Below are 25,944 nucleotides of genomic sequence, written 5' to 3'. Positions count from 1 at the left end.
ACCAGCAATAGTCTGTTCATTTTTTGGCCATATACTAAATCAGGGGCAAGCTGCGCCTGTCACCAAGTGCATTTAACCCTCAATGGTGTGGTTGTTTTTTGGCTAAAGCCTACATCAGGGTGAAGCTGTCACACCAAGTGCATTTAACCAGCAATAGTCTGTTTATTTTTTGGCCATATCCCAGTCTAATTCTGTCACTAAATCCATACCGGTCACCCAGCGCCTAAATACTAGGCCTCAAATTTATATCCCGCTAAATCTGTCCTTAGTGCTGTAGCTGGGCGAGTTATTTAGTGTCCGTTCAAGCACATTTCTTGTTCTGGGTTGAAATACAATTCCCAATTTAGCAATTTCATAATTTAGTGGTTTCTGCTATATCAGAGCTATTTGAAATCTATCCCTAAAAGGGTATATAATATTCAAGGTGCACATTGGGTCATTCAGAATAACTTCACACACACCCGCTACTGTGTATTTCCAAGTCTAATTCTGGCACTAAACCCATACCTGTCACCCAGCGCCTAAATACTAGGCCTCAAATTTATATCCCGCTAAATCTGTCCCTAGTGCTGTAGCTGGGCGAGTTATTTAGTGTCCGTTCAAGCACATTTCTTGTTCTGGGTTGAAATACAATTCCCAATTTAGCAATTTCATAATTTAGTGGTTTCTGCTATATCAGAGCTATTTGAAATCTATCCCTAAAAGGGTATATAATATTCAAGGTGCACATTGGGTTATTCAGAATAACTTCACACACACCCGCTACTGTGTATTTCCAAGTCTAATTCTGGCACTAAACCCATACCTGTCACCCAGCGCCTAAATACTAGGCCTCAAATTTATATCCCGCTAAATCTGTCCCTAGTGCTGTAGCTGGGCGAGTTATTTAGTGTCCGTTCAAGCACATTTCTTGTTCTGGGTTGAAATACAATTCCCAATTTAGCAATTTCATAATTTAGTGGTTTCTGCTATATCAGAGCTATTTGAAATCTATCCCTAAAAGGGTATATAATATTCAAGGTGCACATTGGGTCATTCAGAATAACTTCACACACACCCGCTACTGTGTATTTCCAAGTCTAATTCTGGCACTAAACCCATACCTGTCACCCAGCGCCTAAATACTAGGCCTCAAATTTATATCCCGCTAAATCTGTCCTTAGTGCTGTAGCTGGGCGAGTTATTTAGTGTCCGTTCAAGCACATTTCTTGTTCTGGGTTGAAATACAATTCCCAATTTAGCAATTTCATAATTTAGTGGTTTCTGCTATATCAGAGCTATTTGAAATCTATCCCTAAAAGGGTATATAATATTCAAGGTGCACATTGGGTCATTCAGAATAACTTCACACACACCCGCTACTGTGTATTTCCAAGTCTAATTCTGGCACTAAACCCATACCTGTCACCCAGCGCCTAAATACTAGGCCTCAAATTTATATCCCGCTAAATCTGTCCTTAGTGCTGTAGCTGGGCGAGTTATTTAGTGTCCGTTCAAGCACATTTCTTGTTCTGGGTTGAAATACAATTCCCAATTTAGCAATTTCATAATTTAGTGGTTTCTGCTATATCAGAGCTATTTGAAATCTATCCCTAAAAGGGTATATAATATTCAAGGTGCACATTGGGTCATTCAGAATAACTTCACACACACCCGCTACTGTGTATTTCCAAGTCTAATTCTGGCACTAAACCCATACCTGTCACCCAGCGCCTAAATACTAGGCCTCAAATTTATATCCCGCTAAATCTGTCCTTAGTGCTGTAGCTGGGCGAGTTATTTAGTGTCCGTTCAAGCACATTTCTTGTTCTGGGTTGAAATACAATTCCCAATTTAGCAATTTCATAATTTAGTGGTTTCTGCTATATCAGAGCTATTTGAAATCTATCCCTAAAAGGGTATATAATATTCAAGGTGCACATTGGGTCATTCAGAATAACTTCACACACACCCGCTACTGTGTATTTCCAAGTCTAATTCTGGCACTAAACCCATACCTGTCACCCAGCGCCTAAATACTAGGCCTCAAATTTATATCCCGCTAAATCTGTCCCTAGTGCTGTAGCTGGGCGAGTTATTTAGTGTCCGTTCAAGCACATTTCTTGTTCTGGGTTGAAATACAATTCCCAATTTAGCAATTTCATAATTTAGTGGTTTCTGCTATATCAGAGCTATTTGAAATCTATCCCTAAAAGGGTATATAATATTCAAGGTGCACATTGGGTCATTCAGAATAACTTCACACACACCCGCTACTGTGTATTTCCAAGTCTAATTCTGGCACTAAACCCATACCTGTCACCCAGCGCCTAAATACTAGGCCTCAAATTTATATCCCGCTAAATCTGTCCCTAGTGCTGTAGCTGGGCGAGTTATTTAGTGTCCGTTCAAGCACATTTCTTGTTCTGGGTTGAAATACAATTCCCAATTTAGCAATTTCATAATTTAGTGGTTTCTGCTATATCAGAGCTATTTGAAATCTATCCCTAAAAGGGTATATAATATTCAAGGTGCACATTGGGTGATTCAGAATAACTTCACACACACCCGCTACTGTGTATTTCCAAGTCTAATTCTGGCACTAAACCCATACCTGTCACCCAGCGCCTAAATACTAGGCCTCAAATTTATATCCCGCTAAATCTGTCCTTAGTGCTGTAGCTGGGCGAGTTATTTAGTGTCCGTTCAAGCACATTTCTTGTTCTGGGTTGAAATACAATTCCCAATTTAGCAATTTCATAATTTAGTGGTTTCTGCTATATCAGAGCTATTTGAAATCTATCCCTAAAAGGGTATATAATATTCAAGGTGCACATTGGGTCATTCAGAATAACTTCACACACACCCGCTACTGTGTATTTCCAAGTCTAATTCTGGCACTAAACCCATACCTGTCACCCAGCGCCTAAATACTAGGCCTCAAATTTATATCCCGCTAAATCTGTCCCTAGTGCTGTAGCTGGGCGAGTTATTTAGTGTCCGTTCAAGCACATTTCTTGTTCTGGGTTGAAATACAATTCCCAATTTAGCAATTTCATAATTTAGTGGTTTCTGCTATATCAGAGCTATTTGAAATCTATCCCTAAAAGGGTATATAATATTCAAGGTGCACATTGGGTCATTCAGAATAACTTCACACACACCCGCTACTGTGTATTTCCAAGTCTAATTCTGGCACTAAACCCATACCTGTCACCCAGCGCCTAAATACTAGGCCTCAAATTTATATCCCGCTAAATCTGTCCCTAGTGCTGTAGCTGGGCGAGTTATTTAGTGTCCGTTCAAGCACATTTCTTGTTCTGGGTTGAAATACAATTCCCAATTTAGCAATTTCATAATTTAGTGGTTTCTGCTATATCAGAGCTATTTGAAATCTATCCCTAAAAGGGTATATAATATTCAAGGTGCACATTGGGTCATTCAGAATAACTTCACACACACCCGCTACTGTGTATTTCCAAGTCTAATTCTGGCACTAAACCCATACCTGTCACCCAGCGCCTAAATACTAGGCCTCAAATTTATATCCCACTAAATCTGTCCCTAGTGCTGTAGCTGGGCGAGTTATTTAGTGTCCGTTCAAGCACATTTCTTGTTCTGGGTTGAAATACAATTCCCAATTTAGCAATTTCATAATTTAGTGGTTTCTGCTATATCAGAGCTATTTGAAATCTATCCCTAAAAGGGTATATAATATTCAAGGTGCACATTGGGTCATTCAGAATAACTTCACACACACCCGCTACTGTGTATTTCCAAGTCTAATTCTGGCACTAAACCCATACCTGTCACCCAGCGCCTAAATACTAGGCCTCAAATTTATATCCCGCTAAATCTGTCCTTAGTGCTGTAGCTGGGCGAGTTATTTAGTGTCCGTTCAAGCACATTTCTTGTTCTGGGTTGAAATACAATTCCCAATTTAGCAATTTCATAATTTAGTGGTTTCTGCTATATCAGAGCTATTTGAAATCTATCCCTAAAAGGGTATATAATATTCAAGGTGCACATTGGGTCATTCAGAATAACTTCACACACACGCTTCTGTGCATTTCCAAGTCTAATTCTGTCACTAAATCCATACCGGTCACCCAGCGCCTAAATACTAGGCCTCAAATTTATATCCCGCTGAATTTGAATACAATACATTGGGCCAAATAATATATTTGTTGTTGTGGTGAACCATAACAATGAGAAAAACATCTAGTAAGGGACGCGGACGTGGACATGGTCGTGGTGGTGTTAGTGGACCCTCTGGTGCTGGGAGAGGACGTGGCCGTTCTGCCACATCCACACGTCCTAGTGTACCAACTACCTCAGGTCCCAGTAGCCGCCAGAATTTACAGCGATATATGGTGGGGCCCAATGCCGTTCTAAGGATGGTAAGGCCTGAGCAGGTACAGGCATTAGTCAATTGGGTGGCCGACAGTGGATCCAGCACGTTCACATTATCTCCCACCCAGTCTTCTGCAGAAAGCGCACAGATGGCGCCTGAAAACCAACCCCATCAGTCTGTCACATCACCCCCATGCATACCAGGGAAACTGTCTCAGCCTCAAGTTATGCAGCAGTCTCTTATGCTGTTTGAAGACTCCGCTGGCAGGGTTTCCCAAGGGCATCCACCTAGCCCTTCCCCAGTGGTGAAAGACATAGAATGCACTGACGCACAACCACTTATGTTTCCTGATGATGAGGACATGGGAATACCACCTCAGCATGTCTCTGATGATGACGAAACACAGGTGCCAACTGCTGCGTCTTTCTGCAGTGTGCAGACTGAACAGGAGGTCAGGGATCAAGACTGGGTGGAAGACGATGCAGGGGACGATGAGGTCCTAGACCCCACATGGAATGAAGGTCGTGCCACTGACTTTCACAGTTCGGAGGAAGAGGCAGTGGTGAGACCGAGCCAACAGCGTAGCAAAAGAGGGAGCAGTGGGCAAAAGCAGAACACCCGCCGCCAAGAGACTCCGCCTGCTACTGACCGCCGCCATCTGGGACCGAGCACCCCAAAGGCAGCTTCAAGGAGTTCCCTGGCATGGCACTTCTTCAAACAATGTGCTGACGACAAGACCCGAGTGGTTTGCACGCTGTGCCATCAGAGCCTGAAGCGAGGCATTAACGTTCTGAACCTGAGCACAACCTGCATGACCAGGCACCTGCATGCAAAGCATGAACTGCAGTGGAGTAAACACCTTAAAACCAAGGAAGTCACTCAGGCTCCCCCTGCTACCTCTTCTGCTGCTGCCGCCTCGGCCTATTCTGCTGCTGCCGCCTCGGCCTCTTCCTCCGCCTCTGGAGGAACGTTGGCACCTGCCGCCCAGCAAACAGGGGATGTACCACCAACACCACCACCACCACCTCCGTCACCAAGCGTCTCAACCATGTCACACGCCAGCGTTCAGCTCTCCATCTCACAAACATTTGATAGAAAGCGTAAATTCCCACCTAGCCACCCTCGATCCCTGGCCCTGAATGCCAGCATTTCTAAACTACTGGCCTATGAAATGCTGTCATTTAGGCTGGTGGACACAGACAGCTTCAAACAGCTCATGTCGCTTGCTGTCCCACAGTATGTTGTTCCCAGCCGGCACTACTTCTCCAAGAGAGCCGTGCCTTCCCTGCACAACCAAGTATCCGATAAAATCAAGTGTGCACTGCGCAACGCCATCTGTGGCAAGGTCCACCTAACCACAGATACGTGGACCAGTAAGCACGGCCAGGGACGCTATATCTCCCTAACTGCACACTGGGTAAATGTAGTGGCAGCTGGGCCCCAGGCGGAGAGCTGTTTGGCGCACGTCCTTCCGCCGCCAAGGATCGCAGGGCAACATTCTTTGCCTCCTGTTGCCACCTCCTCCTTCTCGGCTTCCTCCTCCTCTTCTTCCACCTGCTCATCCAGTCAGCCACACACCTTCACCACCAACTTCAGCACAGCCCGGGGTAAACGTCAGCAGGCCATTCTGAAACTCATATGTTTGGGGGACAGGCCCCACACCGCACAGGAGTTGTGGCGGGGTATAGAACAACAGACCGACGAGTGGTTGCTGCCGGTGAGCCTCAAGCCCGGCCTGGTGGTGTGTGATAATGGGCGAAATCTCGTTGCAGCTCTGGGACTAGCCAATTTGACGCACATCCCTTGCTTGGCGCATGTGCTGAATTTGGTGGTGCAGAAGTTCATTCACAACTACCCCGACATGTCAGAGCTGCTGCATAAAGTGCGGGCCGTCTGTTCGCGCTTCCGGCGTTCACATCCTGCTGCTGCTCGCCTGTCTGCGCTACAGCGTAACTTCGGCCTTCCCGCTCACCGCCTCATATGCGACGTGCCCACCAGGTGGAACTCCACCTTGCACATGCTGGACAGACTGTGCGAGCAGCAGCAGGCCATAGTGGAGTTTCAGCTGCAGCACGCACGGGTCAGTCGCACTACAGAACAGCACCACTTCACCACCAATGACTGGGCCTCCATGCGAGACCTGTGTGCCCTGTTGCGCTGTTTCGAGTACTCCACCAACATGGCCAGTGGCGATGACACCGTTATCAGCGTTACAATACCACTTCTATGTCTCCTTGAGAAAACACTTAGGGCGATGATGGAAGAGGAGGTGGCCCAGGAGGAGGAGGAGGAGGAGGAAGAGGGGTCATTTTTAGCACTTTCAGGCCAGTCTCTTCGAAGTGACTCAGAGGGAGGTTTTTGGCAACAGCAGAGGCCAGGTACAAATGTGGCCAGCCAGGGCCCACTACTGGAGGACGAGGAGGACGAGGATGAGGAGGAGGTGGAGGAGGATGAGGATGAAGCATGGTCACAGCGGGGTGGCACCCAACGCAGCTCGGGTCCATCACTGGTGCGTGGCTGGGGGGAAAGGCAGGACGATGACGATACGCCTCCCACAGAGGACAGCTTGTCCTTACCCCTGGGCAGCCTGGCACACATGAGCGACTACATGCTGCAGTGCCTGCGCAACGACAGCAGAGTTGCCCACATTTTAACCTGTGCGGACTACTGGGTTGCCACCCTGCTGGATCCACGCTACAAAGACAATGTGCCCACCTTACTTCCTGCACTGGAGCGTGATAGGAAGATGCGCGAGTACAAGCGCACGTTGGTAGACGCGCTACTGAGAGCATTCCCAAATGTCACAGGGGAACAAGTGGAAGCCCAAGGCCAAGGCAGAGGAGGAGCAAGAGGTCGCCAAGGCAGCTGTGTCACGGCCAGCTCCTCTGAGGGCAGGGTTAGCATGGCAGAGATGTGGAAAACTTTTGTCAACACGCCACAGCTAACTGCACCACCACCTGATACGCAACGTGTTAGCAGGAGGCAACATTTCACTAACATGGTGGAACAGTACGTGTGCACACCCCTCCACGTACTGACTGATGGTTCGGCCCCATTCAACTTCTGGGTCTCTAAATTGTCCACGTGGCCAGAGCTAGCCTTTTATGCCTTGGAGGTGCTGGCCTGCCCGGCAGCCAGCGTTTTGTCTGAACGTGTATTCAGCACGGCAGGGGGCGTCATTACAGACAAACGCAGCCGCCTGTCTACAGCCAATGTGGACAAGCTGACGTTCATAAAAATGAACCAGGCATGGATCCCACAGGACCTGTCCGTCCCTTGTCCAGATTAGACATTAACTACCTCCCCATAACCATATATTATTGGACTCCAGGGCACTTCCTCATTCAATCCTATTTTTATTTTCATTTTACCATTATATTGCGAGGCTACCCAAAGTTGAATGAACCTCTCCTCTGCCTGTGTGCTAGGCCTAAATATATGCCAATGGACTGTTGCAGTGGTGGGTGACGTGAAGCCTCATTCTCTGCTATGACATGCAGACTAATTCTCTGCTGACATGAAGACAGATTCTCTGTTACGGGACCTCCCTCCTCTGCCTGGGTGCTGGGCCTAAATATATGCCAATGGACTGTTGCAGTGGTGGGTGACGTGAAGCCTGATTCTCTGCTATGACATGCAGACTAATTCTCTGCTGACATGAAGACAGATTCTCTGTTACGGGACCTCTCTCCTCTGCCTGTGTGTGTGCTGGGCCTAAATATATGCCAATGGACTGTTGCAGTGGTGGCTGACGTGAAGCCTCATTCTCTGCTATGACATGCAGACTAATTCTCTGCTGACATGAAGCCAGATTGTCTGTTACGGGACCTCTCTCCTCTGCCTGTGTGTGTGCTGGGCCTAAATATATGCCAATGGACTGTTGCAGTGGTGGCTGACGTGAAGCCTCATTCTCTGCTATGACATGCAGACTAATTCTCTGCTGACATGAAGACAGATTCTCTGTTACGGGACCTCTCTCCTCTGCCTGTGTGTGTGCTGGGCCTAAATATATGCCAATGGACTGTTGCAGTGGTGGCTGACGTGAAGCCTCATTCTCTGCTATGACATGCAGACTAATTCTCTGCTGACATGAAGCCAGATTGTCTGTTACGGGACCTCTCTCCTCTGCCTGTGTGTGTGCTGGGCCTAAATATATGCCAATGGACTGTTGCAGTGGTGGCTGACGTGAAGCCTCATTCTCTGCTATGACATGCAGACTAATTCTCTGCTGACATGAAGACAGATTCTCTGTTACGGGACCTCCCTCCTCTGCCTGGGTGCTGGGCCTAAATATATGCCAATGGACTGTTGCAGTGGTGGCTGACGTGAAGCCTCATTCTCTGCTATGACATGCAGACTAATTCTCTGCTGACATGAAGACAGATTCTCTGTTACGGGACCTCTCTCCTCTGCCTGGGTGCCGGGGCCTAAATATCTGAGAATGGACTGTTCCAGTGGTGGGTGACGGGAAGCCAGATTCTCTGCTATGGAACCTCTCTCCAATTGATTTTGGTTAATTTTTATTTATTTAATTTTTATTTTAATTCATTTCCCTATCCACATTTGTTTGCAGGGGATTTACCTACATGTTGCTGCCTTTTGCAGCCCTCTAGCTCTTTCCTGGGCTGTTTTACAGCCTTTTTAGTGCCGAAAAGTTCGGGTCCCCATTGACTTCAATGGGGTTCGGGTTCGGGACGAAGTTCGGATCGGGTTCGGATCCCGAACCCGAACATTTCCGGGATGTTCGGCCGAACTTCTCGAACCCGAACATCCAGGTGTTCGCTCAACTCTAATGATGACTTTAACAAATACTCAATGAATAAAGACTCCAGAGGTGAATTTCAATGCTTCTTTATGCTTCAAGGTAGCAAGGATATGAACATAGAGGCTATTTCATAGGTAAATTTCTAATAAAGTTACACAGCTCTCACACTCTGCAGTCTCTTCACAACAACTATACAAAATGGAGTTACAGCAGGAAATGGAGGGTGGGAACAACCAACTAGCCGGAAACAGCAGGGGTGTAAGGATCATACCAAATAATATAGTAACATAACTTGTAATAACAACTGCTAGACAGCGTGGCAGCCCAACCTTATGAGGGCATAAAATGTAAAATAAAATAAAAAAAATACAAAATAAAATAATAAAAAAAGATATATAAATTTCCTTTTTATAAAAAATAAAAATCAGCAATGACAACCGCATGGTAAAAAATACAAACTATAAAATATAATTGTACTCACAATATATAGATGCATACTACATGTACAGTACATGCAGCTCACTTCAAGGGAATCTGTCAGCAGATTTGTACCTATGAAACTGGCTGACCTGTTGCATGTGCGCTTGGCATCTGAAGGCATCTGTATTAGTCACATGTTCATATGTGCCCGCATTACTTAGAAAAATTATGTTTTAATATATGCAAATTAGACTCTAGGAGCAACGGGGGCGTTTATATTACACCTAGAGGCTCTGCATTCTTTGCAACCTGTGCACCCTGTCCTTTTTGATTGACAGCCAGACGTGATGACATTTTCACTGTCTGGCCCTGGCAATCAAAGTGCAGAGGGCATGGTGGTTGCAGATAGAGCTGAGACTCAATCAGATACATTTAGATAATAGTGTTGAGCTCGAATATTCGAATAACGAATTTTAATCGCCAATATTGCCACTTTGAGAATTTGTGAATATTTAGAATATAGTGCTATATATTCGTTATATCGAATATTCATCATTTTCTCCATCTAAACACATGATTCCTCCCTGTTTCTTGCTTGTGGGCCAATGACATCATTGGCCCACAAGCAAGAAGCAGGTAGGAATCATGTGTTCACTTCAGATGGAAAAAAATTACGAATATTCTAAAAAACGAATATATAGCACTATATTGAATATATTTAGAATATTTGTCATTTTTTTCCATCTGAAGTCATGATTCCTCCCTGCTTAAGTTGCTTGTGGGTCAATGACTCATTGGCCCACAAGCAAGAAGCAGGGTGTAATCATGTGTTCAGATGGAAAAAATGATGAATATTCGTAAAAACTAATATATAGCACTATATTCAATAGTGCTCTATATTCGTTTTTGACCCACGTCTGTATTGAGCTCGTAATATGCATTACCATGTTGATTTTCGCGTAAAAAAAAAGTAGAATATAACAAATATACGAATTCGCGAATATATGACAAATATTCTACAAAGTATTTGCAAAATATCACAAATTTGACCCCTGCCGCTCATCACTATTAGATAACTTGGATTTTTCTGCTGCGCAAAAGTCAGAATTTTTTGCACAAATGGCAAATTTGTGACTTTTTATGATTCTCCACCATACTTACCATACAAAACAAAATGTAATAAAGTGGAGGGATGCTTATTGGTAGGTGTCAGGTAAACCTCAGCCTGATACATTTACAACACTTGCACCATAAAATAGGCGAGTTATACCGCCTCGTAGCTCTAGATACATTTCAGTTTATGGTATGCAAATCTTAATAAATTTAGTGCATCTTACTCTGGTAGAATTTTTCTTTTTTTAAGACTGGTGTATGAAACGTCAATTTCTTGATTGGAATAGGCTTATTCAGAATACATGTTAAAATCATGTACTCTATATGATTTCCACTTAAAGCAGCTTTTCAACTGATTAAATACCACTCACATTCCCCTTTCACAACTGTGACATTAAAGCTGTTATTTTATAATTTAGATTGCCCGAAAATATTGACCAAAGGACCTCTTAACAAAATCCAGTATGTGTCATGACCTTTCCAATTAAATTGGCTAGTTGCAGAAAGACTGCTGTGCAAATAGCAGAAAGGCTATAGCCTGGTAGACATATTACTGCAGCTCAAGGCATCATATGAAGACTCTTATAAGATTTATTGCATTTTTGGAAAGATTAGATTTTTGGATTTATTGTAGGGATTAATATTTTTTAATTTAACAGTAATTTAATGACAAAATATAATTAAAAGCCTAGAGAACAATTCTTAGGACTACATTTTCTAAATATTCTCTATAAGCATTGTTGCCATGTTAAGAGTGTGAGTTTTATGTTAGATTTGTTTGATGAATGATGAAGTATCTTTTTATATTATATAATTTTATTAGTATCTCTGGAAAGTATTTTACATTGTATCTCTTAAGGTATACAGAATTATTAGGCAAGTTGTATTTTTGAGGATTAATTTTATTATTGAACAACAACCATGTTCTCAATGAACCCAAAAAACTCATTAATATCAAAGCTGAATATTTTTGGAAGTAGTTTTTAGTTTGTTTTTAGTTTTAGCTATTTTAGGGGGATATCTGTGTGTGCAGGTGACTATTACTGTACATAATTATTAGGCAACTTAACAAAAAACAAATATATACCCATTTCAATTATTTATTTTTACCAGTGAAACCAATATAACATCTCAACATTCACAAATATACATTTCTGACATTCAAAAACAAAACAAAAACAAATCAGTGACCAATATAGCCACCTTTCTTTGCAAGGACACTCAAAAGCCTGCCATCCATGGATTCTGTCAGTGTTTTGATCTGTTCACCATCAACATTGCGTGCAGCAGCAACCACAGCCTCCCAGACACTGTTCAGAGAGGTGTACTGTTTTCCCTCCTTGTAAATCTCACATTTGATGATGGACCACAGGTTCTCAATGGGGTTCAGATCAGGTGAACAAGGAGGCCATGTCATTAGATTTTCTTCTTTTATACCCTTTCTTGCCAGCCACGCTGTGGAGTACTTGGACTCGTGTGATGGAGCATTGTCCTGCATGAAAATCATGTTTTTCTTACCTTGCAGACTTCTTCCTGTACCACTGCTTGAAGAAGGTGTCTTCCAGAAACTGGCAGTAGGACTGGGAGTTGAGCTTGACTCCATCCTCAACCCGAAAAGGCCCCACAAGCTCATCTTTGATGATACCAGCCCAAACCAGTACTCCACCTCCACCTTGCTGGCGTCTGAGTCGGACTGGAGCTCTCTGCCCTTTACCAATCCAGCCATCTGGCCCATCAAGACTCACTCTCATTTCATCAGTCCATAAAACCTTAGAAAAATCAGTCTTGAGATATTTCTTGGCCCAGTCTTGACGTTTCAGCTTGTGTGTCTTGTTCAGTGGTGGTCGTCTTTCAGCCTTTCTTACCTTGGCCATGTCTCTGAGTATTGCACACCTTGTGCTTTTGGGCACTCCAGTGATGTTGCAGCTCTGAAATATGGCCAAACTGGTGGCAAGTGGCATCTTGGCAGCTGCACGCTTGACTTTTCTCAGTTCATGGGCAGTTATTTTGCGCCTTGGTTTTTCCACACGCTTCTTGCGACCCTGTTGACTATTTTGAATGAAACGCTTGATTGTTCGATGATCACGCTTCAGAAGCTTTGCAATTTTAAGAGTGCTGCATCCCTCTGCAAGATATCTCACTATTTATGACTTTTCTGAGCCTGTCAAGTCCTTCTTTTGACCCATTTTGCCAAAGGAAAGGAAGTTGCCTAATAATTATGCACACCTGATATAGGGTGTTGATGTCATTAGACCACACCCCTTCTCATTACAGAGATGCACATCACCTCATATGCCTAATTGGTAGTAGGCTTTCGAGCCTATACAGCTTGGAGTAAGACAACATGCATAAAGAGGATGATGTGGTCAAAATACTCATTTGCGTAATAATTCTGCACGTAGTGTAGAAACATAGATACTCCACAATGTTATCTACAGCAGAGGCAATATTTCAAGTAAAATTAAATAATGGGCAGGCCTAGTTTAAATATACAAATCTGCAAATCTGTAGCATAACAAATATGCTGAAGATTTTCGAATCTGCAACAAGAAAATGTACCACGCAATACTGCAATTTGTTGCAGATTTTCAATGAACATATCAGAAAAATTTGCGCTAAATGTACTACATCTGTATGTGGCCTTATAAAGGGTCATTCCTTACTAAGGTCATCAGGTCCATGAGTGGTATATTAGGCTCACCACTCAAGGACAGCGGAAGGAACAATCTTAACTGAATAATAACAGTTTTACTGATCTCATAAGCTGGACAGAGTTGTACTGCTTGCGGCCTCATGTGGGCCTGGGGCAACTGGCATATAGTTGTAACTATTTCTTAATGAGGGCATATGTAGAAGAAAATTTGAGTCAGCAGTAGTGTTGATCGAGCACCATAGTGCTCAGACCGAGCACATCTACCGAGCACCTGAGCACAATGGAAGTGAATGGGAGAACCCGAGCATTAAACCAGGCACCCACTGCTCTGAAGAGGGGAGGGTGCCTGGTTCATAGGAAAAGGTCAGAAATTGATGGAAACCCCACTGAAATGGTTCAGGAACAGCATGGGGAGGATATATGGATGCATTTTGGACTCCCAGGTCGCTGCTGGGAACGATGTTGTCCGAGTAGTAAGCCAATTTTACAGACTGACAATAATACACAAAAAAACTAAGATAAAATCGATTTTAGAGGAAAAATTGTTAGGAAACATTCTCTTCTGTATATTTACTTGTATATAAAGTGCAAAAATTACAAGGAAAGGGCACTCCGACACAACCTGTATATCACATAAAGGAGGGCCTTATTCACATTGTGGTACAATTGTTAATGTAGTAGGACTCCTACACTCATAAAGCATATGCACTAAGTGAAAGGGCTGCCAAAAATGACAAGGAACGGGCACTACAATACACCCTTTATTACACATAAAGGAGGGCATCATACACAGCCTTGAAAAATTATGATTGATGGCCTGTTGGTGACCCTCAAAAACATTTGTAGCAAGGGCCTGCTGATTTGACCATATAAAACATTATTGGTGAGGGCCTGCTGCCGCTATGGTGACTCCAGATAACCTGGACCCGATCGCATGTCCCCGTGATGGCGACGATCCATTTGGATGTCTGCCCTATCAACTTTCGATGTTATTTTCAGCGGGAACTACGGTGACCATGGGTAACGGAGAATCAGGGTTTGAGGGAGCCTGAGAAACAGCTACGGCTACCACTTCCAAGCAAGGCAGCATGCGCTACTCCCTCTAAAAATTTACCTATTAAGTATAATTAGAGGTGAAATTCTTGGACCGGCGCAAGACGAACCAAAGCGAAAGAATTTGCCAAGAATGTTTTCATTAATCAAAAACAAAAGTAGGAGGTTCGAAGACGATCAGATACCGTCCTAGTTTCGACCATAAACGATGATGACCGGCGATCCGGCAGCGTTATTCCCATGACCCGCCGAGCAGCTTCCGGGAAACCAAATTCTTTGCTGCTGGTGAGATGACCCTCTAAACAAATATATGAGAGGGCCTGCTGGTGAGTAGAGTTGAGCAGACACCTGGATGTTTTGGTTCAACGGGTTCGGCCGAACTTTACAAAAGAGTTTGAGTTCGGGACCCGAACTTGACCCAAACTTGACCCCGAACCCCATTAAAGTCAATGGGGACCCGAACTTTTGAACTTTCGATGTTCTTTTCTGAGCCTACCATGTTGATCACGGTTATCGGCAAATCGGGGTTCCACGCCGGAGAGGGGGCGTGAGAAAGAGAGACCACATCCAAGGGAGATAAATGGATGAAATTTTATTTTGATCAAGCGGAAATATGGGGCAAAGTATTGAAGCGCAAATGTGGGACAACTTGTTAAAGTTAAAGCATTGAATGAAAGAAGGTGGGGCGCATCAATTAAAGAAGAATTTCAGAAATTTTATTCCTTGTCACCTATGCAGAACAGGGGCTTCTATCCGTAAAAATTTGTAAAATGTCACTTGACAATGTAACAGATGATTTTTTAAAATGTATGTTCCTGTCACCTATGCAGAGGTGCCCCCGTGACATCCACCATCCATTTGGATATCCTCTCTATCAACTTTTTATGTTCTTTTCTGAGCCTACCATGTTGATCACGGTTATCGGCGAATCAGGGTTCCACGCTGGAGAGGGAGCATGAGACCACATCCAAGGGAGATAAATGGATGAAATTTTATTTTGATCGGGTGGAAATATGGGAAAAGTAATTAAAACAGAAGGATCAAATGAAAGGGCCAATTAAAGATGAATTTTAGAAATTTAAGTCCCTGTAACCTATGCAGAGTAGGGGTTTTTCATGGCCAGAAATGGGTTAATGTCACCCACCAATGGAACAGATTATTTAAAAAAAATTCTGTCCCTGTCACCTATGCAGAGCAGGGGTTTATTCACATCAAAATTTGTAAAATGTCAAACCAAGAATGTAACAGAACAATTTGTGAAATGTATTAACCTGTCCACTATCACAGACAAACATTGTTTAATGCCCCCTGAAAATGTAAAATAAATTAGTGAAATTTATTAAGCTGTCAACTAGGTAGAGGAGGGGTATAATATTACAGCCAAAAATTAGTTAATTTTACCCTAAAATTTAACAGACAGATTTTTTATTTTTTTTTTTACCTGTCTACTATGTATAGTAGTGGTATCTCACACCCAAAAAATGGTTAATTTCACCCGAAAATGTAACAGACAAATTAGTAAAATGACATAAACTAAAATAAAATACGTACAAATCAATAAAATAAATAAATTGATTTATGAGGTGGAGGTCCATATGGAGTAGGAGTTTGAGGAGGCGGTGGACATAGTGGTGTAGGTGGCAGCAGCGGTGGAGGAGGATTCTGTTCGTGTAGGTGTGTGCACACACACTGCTCCACCATGTTGGCGAAATGCTGCCTCCTGCTAAGACGTTCCATATCAGCTGGTGGTGCTGGTTGTTGTGGCGTGCTGACAAAGCTTTTCCACATTTCGGTCATGCTCACCCTGCATTCTGAGGTGCTGGCGGTGCCCCAGCTGCATTGGCGACCTCTTCCTCCTCCTTTGCTTTCGCCTTGTGCTTCCACTGTGTCCCGGCTGTCAGGTGGGAATGCCACCAGCAACGCGTCTACCAGCGTGCTCTTGTACTCGTACATCTTATATCACGCTCCAGTGGCGGAATTAATGACTGTATGTTGTCCTTGTAACGGGGATCCAGCAGCGTGGCCACCCAGTAATCAGCACAAGTTAGAATGTGGGCAACTCGGCGGTCCTTGCAGAGATACTGCAGCATGTAATCGCTCATGTGTGCCAGGCTGCCTAGAGGCAACGAAAATAAGTCCTCTGTGGAAGGTGTATCGTCTGTGTCCTCTGTATCCCCCCAGCCACACACCAGTTATGGCCACGAGCTGGTCTGGGTGCTACCCTGCTGTGAACAAGGTTCCTCCTCCTCCTCATCCTCCTCCTCATCATCCTCCAGAACTGTGCCCTGGCTGGACAATTGTGTACCTGTCGTTTGTGGAACACAGGTTTCGCATGGAGGCCCAGTCATTGGTGGTGAAGTGGTGCTGTTCCGCAGAGCGACTTACCCATGCGTGCTGTAGCTGAAACTTCACTATCGCCTGCTGCTGCTCGCATAGTCTGGTCAGCATGTGCAAGGTGGAATTCCACCTTGTGGGCACATCGCATATGGGGCGGTGAGGCCGAAGTTACGCTGTAGCACTGACAGACGAACAGCAGCAGGGTGAGAATGCTGAAAGCGCGCACAGACCGCCCGCACTTTATGCAGCAGCTCTGACATATCGGGGTAATTTTTAAGGGATCTCTGCACCACCAAATTCAGCACATGCGCCAGGCAAGGGATATGCGTCCCAGAGCTGCTACAATATTTTGCCCATTATCGCACACCACCAGGCCGGGCTTGAGGCTCACTGGTGCCAACCACTCATCGGTCTATTATTCAAGGCCCATCCACAGCTCCTGAATGGTGTGGGGTTTGTCCCCCAAACAGATAAGTTTTAAAACTGCCTGCTGTCGTTTATTCCTGGCTGTACTGAAGTTGGTGGTGAAGGTGTTACACTGACCGGATGAGGAGGCGGTAGAGGATGAGGAAGCGGAGTAGGAGGAGGAAGCAACAGGAGGCAAACTGAAGCGACCTGCATTCCTCGGTGATGGAAGGACTTGCGGCAAACTGCTATCCGCCTCAGGCCCAGACGCCACTGCACTTACCCAGTGTGCTCTTATGGAGATATAACGCCCCTGACCGTACTTACTGGTCCACGTATCCGTAGTGAGGTGCAACTTGCCACAGATGGTGTTGCGCAGTGCACACCTGATTTTGTCCCCCACTTATGGTTATGCAGGGAAGGGATGGCTCGCCTGGAAAAATAGTGGTTGCTGGGCACGACGTACTGTGGGACAGCCACTGCCATAAGGCCTTTTAAACTCTCCGTCTCCACCAGACGGAAAGACAGCAATTCAAAGGCCAGTCATTTTTAAATGCATTTAAGGCCTGGGATCGTGGGTGGGTAGGGGGGTACTTCCTCTTCCGCTCCAGTGTTTGGGAGATGGAGAGCTGAACGCCTCCGTGGGACATTGTGGAGATGCTTGGTGACCCAGGTGGCGGTGTTGCTGGCAGATCCTCTGTTTGCAGGTTGGCAGGTGGCACTGTCACTCCAGAGGTGTATGAAGAGGCCGAGACTGCAGCAAAAGAGGGTTAAGGAGGAGCCAGAGACCTTTCTTGGTTTTTGAGGTGTCTATTCCACTGCAGCTCGTGCTTTGCACTTAGATGCCTGGTCATGCAGGTTGTGCTCAGGTTGAGAACGTTTAAGCCTCGCTTCAGGCTCTGATTGCACAGCATGCAAACCACTCGTGTCTTGTCGTCAGCACTATGTCTGAAGAACTGCCACGCCAGGGAACTCTTTGGAGCTGGCTTTGGTGTGCTTAGTCCCTTGCTATGGTGGGCAGTAGCAGGCGTACTGTCTAGGTGACGTCCGCTCCGCTTTTGCACCCTGCTCCCTCTTCTGCTGTGCTGGTGGCTCTGTGTGACCACCGCCTCTTCCTCCGAACTACACAGGTCACTCGCATGACCTTGATTCCATGTGGGGTCAAGGACCTCATCGTCCTCCACATCATCTTCCACCCAGTCTTCACCCCTGCCCTCCTTGTCGGTCTGCACACTTTAAAAGCCCCAGCAGTTGGTACCTGTGTTTTGTCATCATCCGAGATGTGCTGCAATGGTCCTCCCATGTACTAATCTTAAAACATAAGTGGTTGGGAATTGGTGCACTTAATCTCTTCCACTTCTGGGGTAGGGATAGGTGGATGGCCCTGGGGAACCCTGCTAACAGGGTCATCAAAAAGCAGAAGAGACTGCTGCATGACTTGGGGATCAGACTGCTTGGCTGATTTGCAAGGGGGTGAGGTGAAAGACTGATGGACATGGGCTGCAAGTGCCAACTCTGATCTTTCAGCAGAAGACTGGGTGGGAGACAATGTGAAGGAACTGGAGGCAGTGTCAGCAACCCAATCTACTATCACCTGTACTTGTTCTGGCCTCACCATTCGTAGAGCCGCATTAGGCCCGACTAAATACCGCAGCAGGTTCTGTCACCTACTCGCACCTGAGGAAGGGGTTTCACTTGTGCGTGTAGCTGGCACAGATCGACCACGTCCTCTCCCTGCAACAGGAGCTCCACCAGCAGCACCACGACCTGGACCATGTCCCTTATTTGACGCTCTCCTCATATTTCTCAAATGTAGGATCTTGCCCTAAATGGGTGTTTTATTAATAGCAGAATAGAATCACAGTATGTAAAGGGTGTATCTCAAACGTACAGATGCAGACTAGGCCGCAATTAAAGATTTTTGCACAAAATTGGTGTTTTATTAATAGCAGAATAGAACCACAGTATGTAAAGGGTGTATCTCACATGTACATATTCAGACTAGGTCGCAATTTAAGTTTTTTGCCCAAAATTGTTGTTTTTCAAATAACAGAATAGAACCACGGTATCTAAAATGTGTATCTCACACGTACAGATCCAGACTAGGCCGCAATTTAAGTTTTTTGCCCAAAAAGGCTGTTTTTCAAATAACAGAATAGAACCACAGTATCTTAAGTGTGTATCTCACACATACAGATGCAGACTAGGCCGCAATTATAGATTTTTGCCCAAAATTGGTGTTTAATTAATAGCAGAATAGAACCACAGTATGTAAAGGCTGTATCTGACACGTACAGATCCAGACTAGGCCGCAGTTAAAGATTTTTTAGCCAAAATGGGTGTTTTATTAATAGCAGAATAGAACCACAGTATCTAAAGGGTGTATCTCACAATGACATATGTAGCAAATGCTGCAAAACTACGTTTTTGGTCCAAAATGGGTGTTTGTTTTAATAACAGAATATGACAGCAGTATATAACGCTTGAATTTCACACGTGCAGATGCAACAATGGCTGTAAAATTGTGTATTTTGCCCAAAAAGGGTGTTTTATTAATAGCAGAATAGAACCACAGTATCTAAAGTGTGTATCTCACACGTACAGATCCAGACTAGGCAGTAATTAAAGATTTTTGCCCAAAACTAGTGTTTTTCAAATAACAGAATAGAACCACAGTATTTAAAGGGAACCTGTCACCCAAAAATCGCCTATTAAGCTGTTTACAGTACCTTATAGTGCTGTATAGTCGTTTCCTGATGCACTTTTTGTTAGTTTTGCAGCATGTATGCTCAGTCAGAAATCGATGTTATATTCAGCTGCTGCCCCGTGCTTCAAGTCAGGCTTGAAGTCACGGGGGCAGCGGCCTCGGCGTCTTACATGGCCCTCTCCCCGCCCCCTGCCTCTGTGACTGACAGCCGAAATCCGATTCCGGGACCGCGCTCAACGGCCACATGCGCAGTGAAGGGCGGCAGGAGCGCGGTCCCGGCTGCCGCGCGTACTACGCGCCGTCTTACTTTCGCCGCACTGCGCATGTGCCCGGCATCCTGTATCAAACGCGCCCGCACCCGGCATCTGGGCGCGGGCGCGTTTGATACAGGATGTCGGGCGCATGCGCAGTGCGGCGAAAGTAAGACGGCACGTAGTACGCGCGGCAGCCGGGACCGCGCTCCTGCCGCCCTTTACTGCGCATGCGGCCGTTGAGCGCAGTCCCGGAATCGGATTTCGGCTGTCAGTCACAGAGGCAGGGGGCGGGGAGAGGGCCATGTAAGACGCCGAGGCCGCTGCCCCCGTGACTTCAAGCCTGACTTGAAGCACGGGGCAGCAGCTGAATATAACATCGATTTCTGACTGAGCATACATGCTGCAAAACTAACAAAAAGTGCATCAGGAAACGACTATACAGCACTATAAGGTACTGTAAACAGCTTAATAGGCGATTTTTGGGTGACAGGTTCCCTTTAAAGTGTGTATCTCACACGTACAGATGTAGACTAGGTCACAATTAAATATTTTTGCCCAAAATGGCTGTTTTTGAAAAAACTGAATAGAACCACAGTATCTAAAGTGTGTATCTCACACGTACAGATGCAGACTAGGCCTAAATTTAAGATTTTTGCCCAAATTGGTTGTTTTATTAATAGCAGAATAGAATCACAGTATCTAAAGAGTTATCACAATGACATATGCAGCAAAGACTACAAAATTCAGTTTTGGGTGTTTTTTCTAACAGGATATGTGTAATGACCGGCGTCACGCAAAGGGAGGGAAAAGGGAAGGCCCTGCCCAAGGGAGAGGGAAAGGTGGTGACCCCTGACTCATCTTGCGGCTGGCACCTGACTGCCCTGACGTCCCTAGACGGGTTCCTCACCCGTACGCCGATCACGTGCCTAAACCCTGGCTTTCCCTAAGATGAGCCCTAGGTAGTGAACGGGGCGGTGGGATCACTAGTCCGCACCACTGAAACTAAGAGGAAAACACCAAGGAGAGGACAGACAATACAGACAAACATATAATCCCAGGTGGGCGACAACAGCAGACCACAAAGGCCCAACAGGGATCCGGAGGGTAACGTTCTGGAACAACAACCAGGGAACGCAGCAACACAGCTCCAGTGGGTCAGTATAGAAGTCCAGGCAGGAAGCTCTATATCTGGCAACCAGAGAAGTGTGAGAGGGGAATATAAGGAGGTTGGGAGTGCTGGACAAGGAACAGCTGAGGAGAAGGAGCTACGGATCCCTGAGTGAGCCAAAAAGGGTTGCAAAGCAAACCCAGAAAGCTACCATAAGGAAACAGCCCTATCTTACATAGAGTGCGCAGCCAACCGCTGCGACTTCCTGACCCCGGGTATAACGGAGTCAGGCGTGGTTCTTGACACCCTCGTGACAATGGGCTATTTAGCCTCAGTTTAGATCAGAAGTCTGAGGGGTACTCCAGCCTTGTTTGCAAGCTGGAGTCATCCTCCTGGTCTTTTAACATCTGCCAGTGAGGGCCACCCTTGTGGTCATAAATGTTTATATGTGATGTTAAGTTGATGTTGTTTTCCTTTCTATGTTTTATGCAGCTATGGATCTGGATTCCTGTGTGTTTATGTGTGTGTGCTGTGTCCATTTATGTTTGGTGTGGACATCAGCTTGTGAGCACGGGATCCAGTCAGCAAGGCTGCGGCAGGTAGGTTTGGAACTAGAGTAGTTCACCTGCCATATCCATATGTCTGTTTATGTTCCCCTTCTCCTTGAAGCTTGGCCAGTGAGACTCCTGTTCCTCTGTGCCTAGGAGGAACAGGTCGTCTTACCCTGCTCCTAGTCCAGGGCCACCCTGAGGGCTAGTAGGGACTATAGGTTCCGGTGTATGAGCCCTCCTACCATCAGGGTTGGCTCATACGGATAGGAGTCAGGGTCAGTGTTAGGGACGTGATAGGAGGTGGCCTGCTCCCTAATTCTGTCATCCTGGCCGAGCAGCAACTAAACATCTTCTGGCATCGCATGGCTGAGAGTTTCCCCCATCCTCAGTCGTGACATTATCTTTCAGATGCCAATAAGTTATTTAACCCCAACTAGTGCAATGAGTTGCTCCTCATTTCTTAAACAACCATGTCAAAAGACACATCTCGTGGTCGTGGAAAAGATGTTGGTCTGTTTGAGAAGGGTCAAATCATTGGCATGCATCAAGCAGAGAAAACATCTAAGGAGATTGCAGAAACTACTAAAATTGGGTCAAGAACTGTCCAACGCATTATTAAAAACTGGAAGGATAGTGGGGACCCATCGTACTCGAGGAAGAAATGTGGCAGGAAAAAAATCTAACGTTTGGTGAAATCAAATCGAAGAAAAACAACAGTAGAACTCAGAGCTATGTTTAATAGTGAAAGTAAGAGCATTTCCACATGCACAATGCGAAGGGAATTCAAGGGATTGGAACTGAATGGAGCTGTCTTGCCATAAGAAAACCACTAATCAGTGAGGCAAACCAGAAAAAAAGGCTTCAATTTGCTAGGGAGCATAAATATTGGACTCTGGAGCAATGGAAGAAGGTCATGTGGTCTGATGAGTCCAGATTTACCCTGTTCCAGAGTAATGGGCGCGTCAGGGTTGTCAGGATAATTATAGGCCTGAAATAAATCAAACATGAATTGCTATGTTAAATAGTGTGGCATCTGACGTTTTGTGATATGTCCACCATTTTGTGTGAGCTTATGGAAAAGCCACACATTCCTAAAGTGTATTCTTATATTTTTCTCTATAAGTTTCAGGGAGTACTTGCTTCCTTACAGATTATTTTTAAAGACAAGACATTTATCCATATATCCTAGTTATAGTGGATTTGATTATATACATATATGTATCTATAAAAGGCCATATTCTTATTTATTCAAAGATGGCCGAAAGTAGTTAATGAAAGTTCAATATGTATGAGGTTCATATTGAATACAGAGAGCATTGTTCATTAAAAGTTATTACCACAGATATAGGTTTATCTGAAGGGAGTAATCTTGCCTCATTAAAGGGCTATGAGGGAGGTAGCACTGTTTCATGAGAGACATATGGTGTGTATGTTTATTCATATAAACGAAAGTATAACGATTGTATACATATAGTGGATTTATTTAGTTTCAGCATTAACAAATTGATAAATTATATATATACATATATATATATATATATATTGTAAGAAGGAACAAGGAGCCGTCATTGACGGAAGATACGTGTCACCGAGGTTCCTGGCCTCGGTGAGGTAAGAACAGGATTTTTTTCCTGAAGTGTCAGTTCTGTAGTGCAGTCTGACACTTCAGCTGTCAGAATGGCTGTAAAGCCAATCCGGGCCGGTTCTTATTGGGAGCAGCCAAAGAGCAGGGTGGGTGGCTGTTCCCCACGGTTCCAGGCCGGGTTTTGGCTGGAATATAAAAACCCAGCCAGCATGTTCAGGTGGTGTGGATTATCCTCCATCTGCTAGTGGAGTGCTGGCAGTCTGGGTGTTGGAGCTTGAGGGTTTGGGCCTGGACTAAGCCTGCTACATTGTTTATGGACAGAAGCACATGGACTAAGCCTGCTACATTGTTTATGGACTTATGTGCTGCAGTCTGGTGTGAACTAACACCAGACTCAAGGTGACTGTTTTTCTTGAAATTATTATTTTGTCACTTTACGTCTGTGTGAATAAAACAGTGCACTATTTAAGTTAAAGACGTTGTCATTGCCTCTGTACTGCGTCCGCAAGCCTGTCTACCAGAGCAAATCCCCACATTTGGTGGAGGATGCGGGCAAGCGCAGTGAGGCAGGCCTGAAGGCCGAAAAGTTTTTGTTTTATCCGGGCACAAGTGCATGTCCTACATTAAGACGGCAAGGTTACGACCCGTATCCCCTGACAAAATGGAGGCGGTCGTGAAGGCCCTCGTGGAGGCTAACTTGCAGCAGCGGGAGGCTAACAAGCAGCAACAAGAAACGAACCAGCTGCTATTGCAACATGTGATGGCGTTGCAGGCGTCAGGAGCGTCCCAGAATGTGCACGATGCCCGGAAAGCTGTCCGTGCGGCGATTCCGAAGATGACCCCCTCGGATGACGTCGAGACCTATCTGGCGGTCTTCGAAAAAGTGGCCGTGAGGGAAATGTTACCCTGAGACCAGTGGGCTGAGGTCGTTGCTCCGTTCCTGGCGTCCGGTCCCCAGCAAGTATTGTTTGATCTCCCCGATGATCAGGCGGCCGACTACCCGACAGTAAAAGGTGAGATCCTGGCGAGACTCGGGGTGAATGTGTTGGTCCGGGCCCAGAGGGTGCATCAGTGGGAATTTAACCCGGCTGAACCCGCCAGACCACAATATTATGATCTGCTGCACCGTTTGCAAAAATGGCTGCAGCCTGACATGTTGACTCCCACTGCTATGTTGGATCGGCTGTTGGCGGATGTGTTTTGGAGGGCTTTGCCGTACCCTCTCCAGCACTGGATTGGCCAGGTGTCTCCGAATAATGCCCTGGAGATGGTCGACCTGGTGGAGCGCTATGAGGCCACCAGAAATCTACAGGGGGGTTCTTTTGGGAGGGGGCCAGTCAAACCCCGGAAAACTCCACCCCAGACCTGGCGGCCGATGCCAGCTAGACCCGCCCGGGATGTACCCCCTGCCGACCCAAACCCGGTGGTCTGCTGGCGTTGTCAGGAGCCTGGACACATAAGGGCCGACTGTCCCCATCGGGGGGAACCCATGAACACCAACTATGGCTTCCGCCACTCATTATATGCCAGAATGTTGTGTGCCACAGGAACTTCAGAGACTATGGACAATAGCCACCTGTGCCAGGTGGAAGTGGGGGGCACTCTGGCGGTGGCTCTGCTGGATTCAGGGAGCCTGGTGTCCCTGGTAAGAGCTGCCCTGGTGCGGCCGGCTGAGTATATTGGCCGAAGAGTCGGCGTTGTCTGCATACATGGGGACTTAAAGGAGTATCCCACCGCCCTGGTCCCTCTGTCAATGGTGGCCGGCAGGTGGATGCATGAGGTGGCCGTCGCCACAAAGCTACCATATGAATTGATAATTGGGAGAGACTTCCCCGGGTTCCCGGCACTCTGGCCGGATACGAAAGTTACCCGAGAGACAGATGTACCCCTAGCAGAGTGGCCTGACTCAGGGGGGAGGCCAGAACCTTGGGAACCTGAGTCAGAGGGACCAGCAGTAGGGGTGACCGCCACTTCGGTGGAAGAGGGGGAGACAACCCCGTTAAGTGTGATGGTGGGAGACGTAGAGGATTTGCCGCCGGGTCCTGAGCTGGCAGACCTCAATGTCTCTGGGGATAATTTCGGTACAGCACAACACCAGGATCCAACTCTATCTCGAGCCTGGAAAATGTGATAGTAGTTGAGGGTGAGCCACAGCAACCGGGGGCCGAATCTATGTTTCCCCGTTTTGTGGTTCAACAGGAGATGCTGTACCGGGTAAATAAACTACGGGGTGAACATATTGAACAGCTGGTGGTGCCCCAGGCATATCGCAAGCTCGTGTTGGAATTAGCCCACCAACATGTTCTTGGGGGACACCTGGGCCAGCAGAAAACGCAGAACCGGATTTTACAGCGGTTTTACTGGCCTAGTGTGTTCAGAGAGGTAGAAGAGTTTTGCAAGTCTTGCCCAACCTGCCAGATAACCAGCCCCCAGCCACATTTCCGCAGTCATCTGGTCCCTCTCCCGATTATTGAGGTTCCCTTCGAGCGGATCGCTATGGATCTCATAGGCCCAGTACCGAAGTCAGCTAGAGGGCACCAGCACATCCTGGTCATCCTCGACTATGCCACGCGGTACCCGGAGGCGGTGCCACTGCGTCATACGTCAGCCAAACTCATAGCTAAGGAGTTAATGGAAATGTTTTCTAGAGTGGGTCTGCC

Source organism: Bufo gargarizans, chromosome 4 (genome assembly GCF_014858855.1).
Source record: "Bufo gargarizans isolate SCDJY-AF-19 chromosome 4, ASM1485885v1, whole genome shotgun sequence".
Taxonomy (NCBI): domain Eukaryota; kingdom Metazoa; phylum Chordata; class Amphibia; order Anura; family Bufonidae; genus Bufo; species Bufo gargarizans.
Note: the sequence above shows the minus strand (reverse complement) of the source record.